The 5754-nt window shown below is 43.7% G+C and overlaps 1 protein-coding gene across 6 annotated transcripts in view; it reads left to right on the forward strand.

Annotated features, from left to right (window-relative positions):
- DCLK1 (doublecortin like kinase 1) overlaps positions 1-5754 on the forward strand; it is a 487270-nt gene that overhangs the window by 313831 nt on the left and 167685 nt on the right. The gene's annotated exons all lie outside the window — the stretch shown is intronic.

A 5754-nucleotide genomic window follows, 5' to 3' on the forward strand; every position in this document is an offset into this window, starting at 1 on the left:
ATAATGGGACTGATCTCATTCAGCAAAGTAGGTCAACCCCTATGAGCACCAAATGTCTGGAGACTTTGGAAATGCCTGAATAATTTCCGCTGTTAATGTCTTTCACGCAAGTGTGTGACTCTTGCTGAAGGTGATCAGCTCAGGAGTCCATTGTTCTTGACTTTCATTTGTTGCACGTTACTGATAACAGGCGCAATCACTTCGAGGGAGATTTACCAAAACCAGTACAGGAAAAAGTGCAAGAGCTGCCCATGGCGAGCAGTCCGATGCCAACTCATTTTTATGAAACCTTAAAATGAAAAATGCTATAGACAAGCAACTTCAATGTGTCATGATCCTCACTGTAAGGCCGGCGTCACACTCGGCGTAAGACAATACGGTCCGTATTTTACGGCCGTAATACGGCCGAAATACGGTGAAATGTTCCCAAAATAGTGATCCGTAGTCAGGGTGTGTCAGCGTATTTTGCGCATGGCATCCTCCGTATGTAATCCGTATGGCATCCGTACTGCGAGATTTTCGCGCAGGCTTGCAAAACCGACATCTAATGGATTTATGTGCTCAAATGTTCGGGAAAACATATATACAGTATATATATATATATATGTCATTGAGACACATATATATATATTCTGTATTTAGATTTCATTCAGCGCGATATGTGTTAAAAGCCGGTAATTCAATTGCCGGCTTCTCATTTCTCCTGCACAAACCCGACAGGATATGAGACATGGTTTACATACAGTAAACCATCTCATATCCCCTTTTTTTTTGCATATTCCACATTACTAATGTTAGTAGTGTGTATGTGCAAAATTTCAGCGCTGTAGCTGCTGAAATAAAGGGTTAAATGGCGGAAAAAATTGGCGTGGGCTCCCGCGCAATTTTCTCCGCCAGAATGGTAAAGCCAGTGACTGAGGGCAGATATTAATAGCCAGGAGAGGGTCCATGGTTATTGGCCCCCCCGTGGCTACAAACATCTGCCCCCAGCCACCCCAGAAAAGGCACATCTGGAAGATGCGCCAATTCTGGCACTTGGCCACTCTCTTCCCACTCCCTGTAGCGGTGGGATATGGGGTAATGAAGGGTTAATGCCACCTTGCTATTGGAAGGTGACATTAAGCCAGATTAATAATGGAGAGGCGTCAATTATGACACCTATCCATTATTAATCCAATTGTAGGAAAGGGTTAAAAAACACACACACACATGATTTAAAAGTATTTTAATGAAAAAAACACAGCGGTTGTTGTAATAATTTATTGTACTCTCAGTCCATCAGGAACACCCTCGCTTGGAAAAATAATAAACGCACAAGATACATACCTTCTGCTGTCAGATCAGGTCCCACGAAGTAATCCATCTGAAGGGGTTAACTAATATTACAGGCAGAGCTGCGATAATCCACTCGCTCTGCCTGTAATCCCCGGGTGCTGAAAGGAAAGCAGTGATCTATACTTACATTCAGTTGCGGTGATGCGCCCCTGCTGGATGTTCTCATGAACTGCAGCCTGGGAACTTTTTCCCACGCTACAGGTCATATGAGGACATCCACCAGGGGGCGCATCACCGCGACTGAAGGAAATGTAGGTCAATGACCTATAGTTACCTTCAGTCGCGGTGATGCGCCCCCTGGTGGATGTCCTCATATGACCTGTAGCGTGGGAAAAAGTTCCCAGGCTGCAGTTCATGAGAACATCCAGCAGGGGCGCATCACCGCAACTGAATGTAAGTATAGATCACTGCTTTCCTTTCAGCACCCGGGGATTACAGGCAGAGCGAGTGGATTATCGCAGCTCTGCCTGTAATATTAGTTAACCCCTTCAGATGGATTACTTCGTGGGACCTGATCTGACAGCAGAAGGTATGTATCTTGTGCGTTTATTATTTTTCCAAGCGAGGGTGTTCCTGATGGACTGAGAGTACAATAAATTATTACAACAACCGCTGTGTTTTTTTCATTAAAATACTTTTAAATCATGTGTGTGTGTGTTTTTTAACCCTTTCCTACAATTGGATTAATAATGGATAGGTGTCATAATTGACGCCTCTCCATTATTAATCTGGCTTAATGTCACCTTCCAATAGCAAGGTGGCATTAACCCTTCATTACCCCATATCCCACCGCTACAGGGAGTGGGAAGAGAGTGGCCAAGTGCCAGAATTGGCGCATCTTCCAGATGTGCCTTTTCTGGGGTGGCTGGGGGCAGATGTTTGTAGCCACGGGGGGGCCAATAACCATGGACCCTCTCCTGGCTATTAATATCTGCCCTCAGTCACTGGCTTTACCATTCTGGCGGAGAAAATTGCGCGGGAGCCCACGCCAATTTTTTCCGCCATTTAACCCTTTATTTCAGCAGCTACAGCGCTGAAATTTTGCACATACACACTACTAACATTAGTAATGTGGAATATGCAAAAAAAAAGGGGATATGAGATGGTTTACTGTATGTAAACCATGTCTCATATCCTGTCGGGTTTGTGCAGGAGAAATGAAAAGCCGGCAATTGAATTACCGACTTTTCACTAACACCGCTGCGTATTTCTCGCAAGTCACACTGCTGGTCAGTGTGGAATCCGTATTTTTCACGCCCCCATAGACTTTCATTGGCGATTTTTTTGCGCAGTACGCTGACAAACGCAGCATGCTGCGATTTTGTACGGCCGTAGAAAGCCGTATAATACTGAACCGTAATATACGGCTAATAGGAGCAGCCCCATTGAGAATAATTGTGCCGTATGTTATGCGAGTTTTACGGACGTAGTTTCTGCGCTCTTACGTCCGTAAAACTCGCCAGTGTGACGCCGGCCTAACCTGTGTAAGGATAAACTCTACATCAGTGTTTCCCAAACTCCAGTCCTCACGGACCCCACAGGTCATGTTTTCAGGATTTTCATAGTGTTGCACAGGTGAGAGAATTCCTGAGTAGTGATGAGCGAATATACTCATTACTCGAGATTTGTCGAGCACGCTCGGGGGTCCTCCGAGTATTTTTTAAGTGGTCGGAGATTTCGTTTTTCTTGCCGCAGCTGAATGATTTACATCTGTTAGCCAGCATAAGTACATGTGGGGGTTGCCTGGTTGCTAGGGAATCCCCACATGTACTTATGCTGGCTAACAGATGTAAATCATTCAGCTGCGGCGATGAAAACTAAATATCCGAGCACTAAAAAATACTCAGAGGACCCCGAGCGTGCTTGAGAAATCTCGAGTAACGAGTATATTCGCTCATCACTATTCCTGAGGGCTTGATGAAACTTCCACCTCCTGTACAATACTAGGGAAATCCTGAGAACATGACCTTTGGGGTCCGTGAGGACTGGAGTTTGGGAAACACTGCTCTACATACACTAAGAATATGCGTTTTATTCCTAGGAAACCTTGTGCTTTGTCTGTCAGAAGCTGAAGAACCAAAAAAGGCTACTTCAGACAGACTTGGCTCAAGCCACTCCACCTACCAGATCCCAGGGTAACCCCAGGTTTCACCCCAATACAGTGATATGGAACTATGGGGTCCCCTGGGTTGTGTCCACGAAGTACCTGCTGACCGTAGAAGCGAGCCTGCAGCAAGGATGGCCATACAAAACTGAGCCAATATCAGGAGGCACGAAACACAGTACAGAATCAGTAGAAAAAAACACACCCATTAGGCCGGGTCCAACCAGTGGTCCCAACTACACCAGTATCTCTGGCAGTGCCGCCAGCAGAGTAAAAATGGTGGTACCTAGTGACAGACGCAGACATTACTGAAGCAAGTTTAGGTGACAGCTTGTTGGCTAGTAGGCAAACTAAGGAGTTTTGATGGATGAAGAAGCACGAGTATAGACTAGCCCTATGAAAATAGAGAATAGGCAGGGGCATTACTATTGTGGGGGAGGGGATTGCAGTCGCATCTGGACCCTTAGGGGACCCAAAAGGTTCTTTTGGCCCAGATCAGAAGACCAATATTTTTAAAAACCTGTGATAGTTGGAGACCTTGATGAAACATTTCTACTGGGGCCCACGAGCTGCATGTTACGCTACTGAGAATAGGGTCATGTCACGACCATGCCCTGCACTGAATGATATGTGGGTGTGGGACCCCAAGTGGTTAGTGCCCCCGTCCTGGCATGATGGGATGTTATGGAACGTACCACTTAGGGAATCCCATTCTGATTGTGCCATCGCCAACTCTTTACATAGAAACCTCTAATAAAGTGCCTTCAAAATGGAGGCTCCGAACGTGGGGCCCCGCACTGTCAGTATAATGTCATATTTAATGTCACGCAGCGGGTTCCTACATTTATTAACTTCCGGCATTAATAAGTTATTATTACGTAGTCACATTTTTAGATGTGATCTTCCATCTTGTGAATTTCCTGCTATAAAATACTGAACGTTTATCATGCACCTTACATACTGGAGTATTAGGAGATGTTAGATATAGAAATATTAATATTTAAGCTTTTCAACAACTACTTTGAGCAAAATGACTGAATCCTGAAACCCATCAATAAAAAAAAAGTCACTTTCGTTACCTGACATGGATGACACGTGTATATTATGGACCATCAGCTCCTCTACATAAAGGTAATGTATCATTGCAAAAATAATTCTGATACGCTGAGGTTTCTCATGTGTTTTCTTCAGTGACCAAGATGACGTACAAATTATGTAACTTTCGGAAGAAAAAAATGAGTTGTATCTACTGTAAAAATACTTATATTCCCTGAGATGTGACAGTCAGGATCTTTAAAGTGTAGCTGAACTTGCAGGTGACTTTTCAGAATAAGCTGCCGTGTGCTCATGTGGAACAACAATTTCTGGCCGTTAAAATATCCCAAAATTTTAGCAGTTTTAGGTCCCATTCAGACATCAGTTTTTTTGACGTATGAGAAAATTGTACCTAATTTAATCAGTGATTTTCATCAGATTTTCATCATTATGTCATCAGAGATTTATCAGAGTTTCATCAGTTTATCTTGTACTTGGGAAAAAGTTTTTCCACCTTTTCCTATCTAACAATCCGTGGAAAACAGTCTGCACTCAAATGTCATCCAAGTGCAGTCCGCCTTTTTCACAGACCCGTAGACTTGCATTGCCAGTTTTGATCTGACACTCGTAACGATATCGTACATGTCTCTGTGATTTTGCGTGGACTGCTCGGTCTGCCAAAAAAGACACAGTATGAGTGCTGGCTGTGAAAAACATAGCGCTCGTACACAAAAAGTGATGTTTGAACGATCCTTTAGGGCTCATATAGACGCCAATGACTTTCTCGTTCAAGAAAATCTGTCTGAGTTTCATCAGTATTTTTTATCAGTTTCATCCGAGATTGATTAGTGTCAGGTTTTACCTTGAGAGTTTGTTCAGTTTTTTTCATTAGTTTTTCTAGGATGAGAAACAGAAAGTTTCTCTTCAGTCTCCTATCTAGCAGTTTGTGTAAAAAGGAAATCACTCAAATGGCATCCAAGTGCAGTCTGATGTTTCTCACCTACTCATAGACTTGCATTGCCGGTTTTCATCCGAGACTTGGTTCAATATCAGACTTGTCCTTGAGATTTTGCATGGACAAAGCTCGGTCTGTGAAAAAGCATGGACATATGAACGGCCCCATTCACTACTACAGGCACAAGTTCCATCCATCAAAACATTTATAATACTTGTATGGACCTGTCTGACTAATGAGCCCTTAGTGTCTGTTATGGGTGCACTGTTTGTGGACATCTGGCAGCTGTTAATTGGATGGATAGGCTTAGTACAAGCTACTCCGC

The sequence above is a fragment of the Ranitomeya variabilis genome, chromosome 3, assembly GCF_051348905.1.
Source record: "Ranitomeya variabilis isolate aRanVar5 chromosome 3, aRanVar5.hap1, whole genome shotgun sequence".
Classification (NCBI taxonomy): domain Eukaryota; kingdom Metazoa; phylum Chordata; class Amphibia; order Anura; family Dendrobatidae; genus Ranitomeya; species Ranitomeya variabilis.